This window comes from Macaca nemestrina, chromosome 10 (assembly GCF_043159975.1).
Source record: "Macaca nemestrina isolate mMacNem1 chromosome 10, mMacNem.hap1, whole genome shotgun sequence".
NCBI lineage: Eukaryota > Metazoa > Chordata > Mammalia > Primates > Cercopithecidae > Macaca > Macaca nemestrina.
The window spans coordinates 19148466-19160189 of record NC_092134.1 but is presented as its reverse complement, the minus strand read 5'-3'; the positions used below and the strand labels follow the sequence as shown (position 1 = coordinate 19160189).

Below are 11724 nucleotides of genomic sequence, written 5' to 3'. Positions count from 1 at the left end.
ACATTTCTTTAGAAGCAATTCAAGCCAGAAGACAAGTGGACAACATTTTAAGTAAGATTGCTTAAAAACAAGCAACAATTCATGTTTCTTGAAGTTCACTGAGCTCCTGGGATCCGTGGGTCTATGGTTTATGAAATTTGGAACATTTTGGCCATGTTTTTGCCCCTCCCCCACCCTTTGGGGACTCCAATTACAGCCACGTGCCACAGTGTATAAGATGGTGTTCCCATAAGATTAGTGGAGCTGAAAATTCCTGTTGCCTAGTGATGCCATAGCTGTCATAATGTTGTAGTGCAATGCATTACTCCTGTTTGCAACAATGCTGATGAAAAGAAACCTAATATACTGCCAGTCATATGAAAGTATAGCATACAGTTATGTACAATACATGATACTTCAGTGACTGCTTACTGGTTTATCTACTATTTATTTCTTTCTACATATCAAGTTAACTAAGAGTCACAGGCAGGTCCTTTGGGAGGCATTCCAGAAGGATGCATTGTAATCATAGGAGATGACAACCCCATCCATGTTACTGCCTCTGAAGATCTAGTGGGACCAGGTGTAGAGGTAAGGAACAGTGCTATTGGTGATCCCGACCCTATGTAGGCCAAGGCTACTTTGTATGCTTACATCTTAGCTTAAAGGTCTAAAGAGTAAATAGAAACAAGCTTATAGAATAAGGATAAAGACATTCTATATGTTTCTACAGTGTTTTGAGCTAAGTATTACCAAAATTTCAGTTATAGTTAAAGAGTTTAAGTTAAAGATAATTTGGTACTAAAGTTTTATGAAGCTAGTGTAGCTTAAGTATATGATGTTTATGAAGTCTACAGTAGTGTACACTATCATCCTGGGTCTTTACATTCACTGACTCACAGCAGCTTCCAGTCCTGCAGGCACCATTCATGGTAAGTGCCCTGTACAAGTATACTTTATTCTTTACACCCTATTTTTACTATACTTTAAGATGAAAATACTGTTGTGTTACAGTTGCCTATGGTATTCAGTAATATGCCACACAGGTTTGTAGCCTAGGAGCAGGGCATATCATAGAGCCTGGGTATGAGTAAGCTATACCTTCTAGCTTTGCTTAAGCCACTAGTCTTGTCTTTCAAATCTTTCATGCTTCCATTTAACATGTTTAGTTTTCTTTGTCGAACATATGGGATGTAGGTATCTGAGTGTCCCTGTTCTAGTTATAATTTCTAGACCTGTTTTTTATTGATGCGTTGTACTTTTATAAAATTTAGAGATGAGGTTTCATTCTGTCATCCAGGCTGGGGTGCCAGTGGTACAATCATAGCTCTCTGTGGCCCTAAATTCTTGGGCTCAAGCAACCCTCCTGCCTTGGACCGAGTAGCTGGGCTATAGGCACATACCACCAGGCCCAGCTAAGTTCTAAAAGTTTTGGAGAAATGAGGTCTCAGTATGTTGGCTCGGGCTGGTCTCAAACTCCCAGCCTCAAACAATTCATCTGCCTCATCCTCCCAAAGTGTTGGGATTATAGGCATGAGCCAACACACCCAGTCAGGAGTTGTATTTTCTTGATTCTCCATATGCCTGGACATTTGATTGGATACCCGAAATTGTGACTTTGGATATTTTTGTATTTCTGGAATTATTCTTATACCTTATTCTAAGATAGTTACTTGGTCAGCTAGATCCTTTTGAGCCTTGCTTTTAGGTTTTATCAGGATTAGGATAGCCTCTAGTCCAGGACTTATTCCATTACTGAGGCAACACCTTTGAGTACTTTGTCCTGTGTCCCATGAGTTAGGTTTCTATTCTGGATGCTAAGAATAAAATTTCAAGTGCTATGTGAGTTCCAAGGATCATTTCCTTTAAAGTCCCTTTGGGTAGCTCTTCCCTGGCCTAAGGTAGTTTCTTCACATGTATCTGGAGCTCAGCATTCAGCTGAAGATTCAAGGAGGACCCTCCGTGGTTGTCTGGGGTGTTCTGTGTGTGGCTGTCTCCTCCAGCATTCTGCCCTGCTAATTCTAGCTACCTGGGCCAGCCAGAATTCAACTCAGGGAGATTGCTGGGCTGTGTTGCCTGTGCCTGGGCTGCATTCTAGATACTCTCCAGCCAGTAAACTGGGCAAGTTACAGGGTCACCTTGTTTATTTCCCCTCTTAGGCATCAGTCTTGTGCTCTTGATAGAACAGTTTTCAGACTCTTCATGTTTTATCTGTTTTTAGTTGTTTCAGGCAGGAAGATAAATCTAACCCTGTAATTCCATTTTGGCCAGGAGAAGCCTATACTTTTCTCAAGTGTTTTGAAAAATCCCTCTTGGGGGTAGCTGTTGGTCGTTAAGACTTTCTAGTCTGACCAGTGGTCACTATCACTGCAGTATTACTGTTATGTACTTGCTTAAAGAATGGTAGGATAAAGATGGGCAGGTTTTTGGTAGGTATTAAACGGCTCTTAGACTCTCAGGTATAAAGGATAAACTTAACTCCTTGATTAGATCTCAGCTGTTGGATACATTTTAGGTCTATAGGCTCACAGTCTGATCAATCTGATGGTCTTTGTTCTTTTCATGCAAGCAGACTCCCAGGCAGTGATAGGCCAACGAATCTGAGACCTCTACAACCTAGCAGACTCTTGTTACCAGTGTCCCTCTAAATTGTTATATACCTGTCTCTCCAGGTTTTTGGAGAATGAACCCAGACCAATAAGGTCCTAGTGATGCCCACCTCAGAACCCGAGACTCCCAAATCCCCTGGCTTAGAATGGTTTATGCCTGAGAAATTCTTATCTGTGGTTCAAAACTGCACACAAAAGTGAAAGCAAGTGATTTAAAAGCAGTGGTTAGCAGGACAGTTGTCATTTTCTCCTTAAGTTATGAAGTGTTTTTCCTTTAGGCTTATAATTCTGAAATAAAGTCAATGGCATAGAATACTCAAACAGGGTCTAAGATCATATTTTAGTAACTAACATTGTTCCGGGTGAAGTTCCTGGTTACAAGAGGTTAATCTGATCTTTAGATCAGATACACCAAGGAAAAACCTTGGCCCCTTCTTGCAGCTGGTGAAAGTAAGACTCACTAATAAAGCCCTGCTTTGCAATCTATTTTTGGCATAAGAATAAGCCCAGCTGGGCCTTGAAGTATGAGAAAAGCACTCCCTTGAAGTGCAAAAGCAGAAACAAAACATTTAAACTGTCTTCTTGGAGTCATTCTAACTTTAGAAAATTAGAATGACCAAGCTCACAACCTGTCATCTGAACTCAGAGGGTCATTTTTCAGATGGTCATAGTATTTCTGCATGTATTCGTTTGAAAATGTAAAGATGGTTCCAGCTTTAAATACCCTTAGGTTTTGCTTTTTGGTGGTCATGTTCAATTCAGTAGGTTACAATATGGCCTTCAGAGATACCAGTACCTTGATTAACAAGGGAATGAGGAGCCAGCAGTCTTACTGTAAAGACTGATTGTTCATTCTTTTTATATCTACCTCAACTAATTGGAGTTTTAGAAAATTCTAGAGGCCATGGACTCAAGTGAAACAGGTTGTTGGGCAAGCTAGTCAGTACAGCCAGACCAGGATTAAAGTTCTGGAGCTCTGTATCCAACTAAATAGCAGGCTCACAGACACATTGAGAACAGTTGCCCAAAGCCCCCATCATAAAAAGACATAGCCAACATGAAGTTTGAGTGCATAGGAATTTGACCCTAGGTCCCATCCATTGAGTTCATCCCTAACACCTATCCCAGAGTAACTAGGTTTGACACCACTTGGCTCCTCATGAAGAATCATAAAACTTTTTGGAGGGATGCCACTTCAACCAAATTGGGAAATAAAGTAGAGGTCATTTGAAGGTGTTTTTAACCCATGTTCAGTCGTAGGGTCATCCTATATACTTGAGTAGTCGAGGTTTTGGTGTTGTTATTACAGATAAACATCTCAGGGCAGACCAGAACCATCAAATGGTCACCTCCCCCTGCCTATCTTTTACATTTGTCACAGTTCTTTGATTAGGTGAGGCGGCAGGCCAGGTCATTTTCAGATACTTCTTGACCCTGGAAAAGACAAAAACCAGATGCAGACTTTTCATGAGGCTGGCCCTCAACATCAGGAAATCAGGCTAGTCACATCATGGGCTCTCGGCATTAAGAGACTTAAGCACTAGTAACTATAGAAAATACGATTCAAGGAAGCGATCACTTTTTCTGCAATAGTACATTATGCTCTTCTCAGAGCAACTTGCTGTTTAATATAAAGCTATGTTTCTATTCTGTCAAGTTTCCAACTAGAGTCTATAGCTCTATTCCTTCTATTCCTGTGTGTTACCTAGGGGTCTAGGAACTATGGGTGTGAGTTGGGGTGGCTCATTATGTTCTCTTCCAGGAACCTACTAGCAGAATTTGTGCTCCCCATGCCCACAAGCTTAGGTTCTGCTAAGTAAGAGGTCCTGGTTCTAGAGTAAGGTAGAGATTTCTAATATATGCTAAGAGCATTTGATGTCAAATTCAAAGTGATCAAGCACGTATAGGCTGGGCAACCTAAGATGTTACATAATCCACAACTGAGTGCTGACCTGATGCAAGTTGAAAATTGTGCATCTGATCACATGTGTCAGGTCAGTCAAAACACAGACACACCATTTGTGTTCCAAAGAGGGGGAAAGACCCTCCCCCAGCCCCCTTTAGCTGTGATACATCTTTTCTGCACATGTAGATTTCCCCCATACAAGCATGCCCACAAAGGGTAATAAGATGGCATGTGTGCAGGCTGGGCACACCAATGGCAGATTTCCCACAATGCCCTACATGGGGACAAGAGCTATGCAAAGATTATTCTAAGTGTTTGGAGCAGCCCCCCTCCCCCAAAATCTGGCCATAAACTGGCCCCAAAACTGGCCATAAAATCTCTACAGCACTGTGACATGTTCATGATGGCCATAACATCCACGCTGGAAGGTTGTGGGTTTATGGGAATGAGGGTGAGGAACACCTGGCCCCCTCAGGGCAGAAAACTGCTTAAAAGGCATTCTTAAGCCACAAACAATAGCATGAGGGTCTGTGCCTTAAGGACATGCTCCTGCTGCAGTTAACTAGCCCAACCTATTCCTTTAATTCGGCCCATCTCTTCATTTCCCATAGGGGATACTTTTAGTTAGTTTAGTATCTATAGAAACAATGCTAATGACGGGTTTGCTGTTAATAAATACGTGGGTAAATCTCTGTTCAGGGATCTCAGCTCTGAAGGCTGTGAGACCCCTGATTTCCCACTTCACACCTCTATATTTCTGCTTGTGTCTTTAATTCCTCTAGCACCGTTGGGTTAGGGTCTCCCCAACTGAACTGGTCTCGGCAAGTGGCGTCCATCATGGGGGCTCAAATCCAGGTCTAAGAGTCACCGGAGTGACGGCTGGAGAACTTGGAACTAGCTGGAGGACACCCGAGTACTCTTAAAGCAATCCCTGTGGTAAGAGGGGGAGCTCAGAAGCATCAGGGTAACAATGGGACAAGTGTGGGGTATGGTTCTTTCCACCTTGGAACTTTTTCACACTGATGAGGAGGAAGGAGAGTATAGTGAAGTAACAGAAGAGGTTACAGAGCATGTTTATTTGCCAGCTAAAGCAGCAAAGGAGGGAGAAGTTCATCACTACCCTTCTATACCCCCTCATTTTGAATAAAAAGACCCTCCAGATCTTTCTTTCCTGGAGGACACTGGGTGAAAAATAGTTGCCAGTGACTGTTAGAGCAGCACCTCGAGCAACCGCTCTTAGTTCTATTCAGGCAGGAATTCAGCAAGCTAGAAGAGAGGGTGATACAGAGGCTTGAAAGTTCCCTGTTAGAATATACCCACCATACCAACAGGGAAATATTAAAAGGAAAAAGCTCAAATGTAGCTGTAAATTACTCAAAGAATTTAAACAAGCTATAAGTCAGTATGGACTAGGTTCTGCTTTTGTAATGGGACTGTTAAAGAATGTTGCTGTTTCCAGCCAGATGATTCCTACTGACTGGGATGCTCTTACTCCAGCTTGTCTGACTCCTGTTCAGTTCTTACAACTTAAAACTTGGTGGCTAGATGAAGCTTCCATTCAGGCTGCTTGCAATGCCCAGGCTCAACCTCAAATTAACATAACTGCAGACCAACTTTTGGGGGTTGGCGGCTGGGCTGGTTTAGATGCACAACTGGTCATGCAGGACGATGCCATAGAACTGCTTAGAGGAGTGTGCATTAGAACTTGGGGAAAAAAAATCACTTCAGGTGGAGAACAATATCCTTCCTTTACTGCTATACAACAGGGACCAAGAGAATCATACGTTGATTTTATAGCTCAGTTACAGGAGTCTCTTAAAAAGATCATTGCAGATTCAGCTGCACAGACTATAGTGTTGCAGTTATTAGCTTTTGACAATGCTAATCCCGATTGCCAGGCTGCTCTGCGACCTGTTAGAGGGAAAGCACATTTAGTTGATTATATCAAGGCCTGTGATGGTATCAGAGGTAATCTGCATAAAGCTACTCTGCTAGCACAGGCATTGGCAGAACAGAGTGGATAAAGGAAATACACCATTTCCTGGAGCTTGCTTTAACTGTGGGAAGCATGGTCATACTAAAAAAGAATGTAGAAAAAAATTAGCGACTCAGGCTGCCAGAAAAGAAAACTGCTGGTCCTAAAATATGTCCAAAATGTGAAAAAGGAAAACATGGGCTAATCAGTGTCACTCTAAGTTTGATAAAGAAGGGAACCTGATTTCGGGAAACACTATGAGGGTCCCGTCCCGGGCCCTGTTTTAACTGGGGCATTTCCAGCTCAGGCCATTCCCTCACCCCTGTACAATGTCTTCCCCTGCCACAGCCAGTAGTGCTGCAGATTTATGCTGCACAAAAACTGTGAGCCTTCTGCCTGGGGAACCCCCGCAAAAGGTCCCAATAGGAGTCTGTGGACCCTTGCCAGCAGGGACAATAGGATTACTTTTAGGAAAGTCTAGTTGAAGTTTAAAAGGGGTACAAATACATACAGGAGTCATTGATTCAGATTACAATGGAGAAATTCAAATTGTTGTGTCTACTTCTGTTCCTTGGAAAGCAGAGCCAGGAGAGTGCATAGCATAGCTCCTCGTTGTGCCGTATGTGGGAATGGGAAAATGTGAAATTAAAACAGGAGGATATGGAAGCACAAAGAAGCAAGGCAAAGCAACTTATTGGGTAAATCAAATTACTGATAAACATCCTACCTGTGAAATAACTATTCAGGGAAAGAAATTTAAAAGGTTTGGTAGATACAGGAGCGGACATTTCAATCATTTCTTTTACAGCACTGGCCATCCGCATGGCCAATTCAGCCTGCTCAATGTAACATAGCTGGAGTTAGTAAAGCCCCTGAAGTATATCAAAGTAGTTATATTTTGCATTGTGAAGGGCCCGATGGACAACCTGGGACTAGTCAACCAATTATAACTTCTGTACCTATAAATTTATGGGGAAGAGATTTATTACAACAATGGGGAGCACAAGTTCTAATTCTTGAACAATTATATAGCCCTCAAAGTCAACATACAATGCATGAAATGGGGTATGTCCCTGGTATGGGACTAGAAAAAAATTTGCAACGTTTGCAAGAACTGCTTCAAGCAGAAAAACAAAGTTCTTGCTAAAGATTAGGAAATAATTTTTAATGGTGGCCATTGTTAAGCCTCCAGAACCTATACCTTTAAAATGGTTAACAAATAAGCCAATTTGGATAGAACAATGGCAGCTAAGAGAAACTGGAGGCTTTAGAGAAATTAGTTACTGAACAATTAGAAAATGGGCACATAGCTCCAACATTTTCCCTGTGGAATTCGTTTTTGCAAAAAAAAAAAATCAGGTAAATGGAGAATGTTAACTGACTTAAGAGCCATCAATTCAGTTATACAACCTATGGGAGCATTACAGCCAGGATTGCCTTCTCCTGCTATAATTCCCCCCCTCCCCCAAAAAATGGCCTTTAATAGTCAGATTTAAAAGACTGTTTCTTTACTATCCCTGTAGCTGAGCAAGACTGTAAATGGTTTGCATTTACAATTCCTGTGGTAAACAACCTGCAGCCTGCTAAGCATTTTCATTGTTTTACAGATGGGTCTATAATGGTAAATCATCTTATTCTGGATCAAAAGGTAAAGTTTTCCAGACGTCCTATACTTCAGCTCAAAAAGCAGAGCTTGTAGCAGTAACTGAGGTATTGAATGCTTTTGATAGCCTATTAATGTGATTTCTGATTCTTCATATGTGGTTCATTCCAGTTAATCGAAAATGCTCGATTATGATTTCATACAGATAGAAAACTGACGACATTATTTACCCAACTGCAAACAGCAGTTAGGAGTAAAATGCATCCTTTTCCCATCACTCACATTAGGGCTCATACACCCCCCTTCCAGGATCTTTAACTGAAGGGAATCAAATGGCTGATCACCTAGTTGCTAATGCAATATCTAATGCTAGACACTTTCACAATTTAACCCATGTTAATGCCTCTGGTCTCAAACGTAGATACAGCATTACCTGGAAAGAAGCTAAAACTTATCCAGCGATGCCCAACTTGCCAAGTGGTACATTCATCTTTTACCGGCATTAATCCTTGAGGATTGGAACCTAACTCTCCTTGGCAAATGTCACATTTGCCAAGGAGACATCCTCGTTTGGGAGACTAGCTTGTGTACATGTGTGGACACCTTTTCTCACTTGGGGCTACGTGCCAAACAGGAGAGCCTTCTGCCTGTGTTAAATGTCATCTTTTGCAGTGTTTTGTGGTGATGGGCATTCCAGCTTCTATTAACACAGATAATGCCCCAGGCTATACTAGCCAAGCTCTAGCTACATTTCTCTCTATGTGGAATGTTTAACACATTACTGGTATCCCAATATAATTCTCAAGGAAAAGCCATAGTGGAAAGAATGAAACTTTCCCTAAAACAGCAGTTGCAAAAGCAGAAAGGGGGGAAACAGAATATGGAACCCCATAGATGCAACTGAATCTAGCATTATTAACTTTAAATTTTGAGCCTGCCCAAAGGCAGATGTTACCAGCAGTTGAACAGCATCTACAGAAACCAGTTGCAAAGACAGAAGTAGAACAACTGATTTGGTAGAGAGATCCAACAACAAAAAGTTGGGAAATAGGTAAAATAACTTGGGGTAGAGGTTATGCTTGTGTTTCTCCAGGCCAAAATCAACAGCTGATTTGGATACCATCAAGACACTTGAAACTTTATCATGAGCCAGATGCCGAGGAAGAGATTTCTAGAGGATCCCAAGGACCCCCTGGTTGCAGCCATGTTGAGATGGATGCTGAAGAGGACCCCAACTGTCACGAGCAACACCCAAACACAACCACCCACCTGGGAACAGAACAAGAAGCTGTCACAGATGGTGGAAGAAAACCTGAGTAAAGCAGGACCACCAGTCACAATAAATAATTTAATGATAGCTATGATAGTAGTTATCACCACTGCCATGAATATTTCTTCAATGAGAGCTGACACAGAACAATTATACGTATTGGATATATTTGTCAATCTTGGCTGGTAATAATGCCTGGATTTAATCACTCTATGACAGTTACACATGCTTTCTGATCTCAGTATTTACCATAATAAATCTGCTCCTATAATTGAGGCATACTACCCTCAAAAACCTATTTGTAGACAGGATCAGACCCAGTTAGAAAAAATGAACATACTCATTTAGGAAGACTGCATTGCAGAACAGGCCGAGGTGCTGCACAACAATTCCTATGGAATCATTATTGATTGGTCCCTTAAGGGGATGTTTAGCTTGAATTGTACATCTCAGTCTGCATGCCACAGCTACACTATGTTCAGCTGATCTGAACAAAATGGTCAGCTGGTAGAAGTGATAACCATGGCAGCATAGTGGCACCTCAACCTAATGATATGGCCCACTGTAGGAGCTAAACAACATAAGGATTTGTGGAAACTATTAGTAGCTCTTAAGATCAAAATTAGGGAAAGAATAACAAAGCATCTAGAAAGACTAAAAACTTGTCTTTGGATATTGCAAACTTAAAGAACAAATATTTAAAGCATCCCAGGCACACCTGACCTTAATGCCAGGAATTGGAGTGCTTAAAAGAGCTGCAGACAAATTAGCTAGTAACCCATTAAAATGGATGAAAACACTTGGAAGCTCTGATTTCAGTGACGATTGTGCTTTTAATCTGTGTTGTCTGTCTTTGTATAGTCTGCAGATGTGGATCCTGACTCCTGCAAGAAGTAATTCACTGTGACAAAGCTGCCCTTGCTTTTATCGATTTGCAAATCAAAAGGGGGACATGTTGGGAGCAGGACCCCCAAAATCTAGCCATAAACTGGCCCCAAAACAAAATATGTGCAGCATTGTGACATGTTCATGATGGCCATAACGCCCATGCTGGAAGGTTGTGGGTTTATGCCAATGAGGGTAAGGAATACCTGGCCCGCCCAGGGCAGAAAACTGCTTAAAGGCATTCTTAAGCCACAAACAAAATAGCACGAGGATCTGTGCCTTAAGGACATGCTCCTGCTGCAGTTAACTAGCGCAACCTATTCCTTTAATTTGGCCCATCGCTTCATTTCCCATAAGGGATACTTTTAGTTAATTTAATATCTATAGAAACAATGCTAATGACCGATTTGCTGTTACTAAATACGTGGGTAAATCTGTTCAGGGATCTCAGCTCTGAAGGCTGTGAGACCCCTGATTTCCCACTTCACACCTCTATATTTCTATGTGTGTGTCTTTAATTCCTCTAGCACTGCTGGGTTAGGGTCTCCCTGACTGAGCTGGTCTTGGCACTAAGCTCTGGTAGAGAGAGATACCAGAAGGGTCAAGTCCTATAGACAGCCCTGTGGATAACAGTGATAAAAAGGCAGCATTTATGTTTATCTATAGCATAGAAGTCAAGCTGTTGGAGAAACTGAACAGCAGTTAGTGTGAAGCATCTTACAGAAGAGTATATATTGACCACCATATGGAATGACCACTATGTGACCTGACAAAAAAAAATAAGCTAGTGAAATTCATGCTGAAAGTAGTGGATAGTAGGAAAACATTAAATAAAGCTGTAAGTGAGGGTAATCGTGTTTGAGAGTAGATCTGTCCGCATGGCAGTGAACACGTCACTCAATGCTGTGCTAATTATGAAACAAGCAGAGATCACCATGGATTGAAAATTAGGGGGAACTTAATATTCAACAGGCTGATCACAGCAGTTTAAAAGACATGACAATAAGTTTTCAAACATTTGTGGCAATAAAGACATCTGATCACGAAGCAGTGAAGAAATTCCTTTGTCATTCTGGCAAGGTCACTTCTGGTGAAAGTCTATGATTCTGACAAAATACTGTTTTATCATTATTGCCCCAGAAAGACTACAGCTGATGGGACAGCCTATAGAAATTGAGGATGCCAAGGACAGTAACTATGCCGGGATGTGCTAATGAAGACATAGTGTAAACTTGTTATGACTGGCAAAAGCTTGTGTCCTCACTGAGTTTCCTACAAGTCCGTTATTGTGCTAACAAAAGGGAGTAATTTAGGGACATCTTCCCCTGTTTATCATTTTGTGTCAGTAACTCATACTCACTGCAGGGAAGCTAGACTGGATGACAACACTGAGATTGTTATTTCTTGACAATTGTTCTGTTTATCTTCCAGCTGAAGTTATTAAAAAGTGTTTATGCCATGTACTTTCACAACACAGTTGCATTAATTCAGCCACAT

At 41.5% G+C, this 11724-nt stretch overlaps 1 long non-coding RNA gene across 1 annotated transcript; it reads left to right on the top strand.

Annotated features, from left to right (window-relative positions):
* The first annotated feature begins 252 nt into the window (after nucleotides 1-252).
* Nucleotides 253-10357, top strand: LOC105493360 (uncharacterized). The gene is made up of 3 exons (XR_011608499.1): nucleotides 253-570; nucleotides 5277-5430; nucleotides 8077-10357. It is a non-coding gene; the product is annotated as an uncharacterized lncRNA (long non-coding RNA).
* Nucleotides 10358-11724: the final 1367 nt, after the last annotated feature.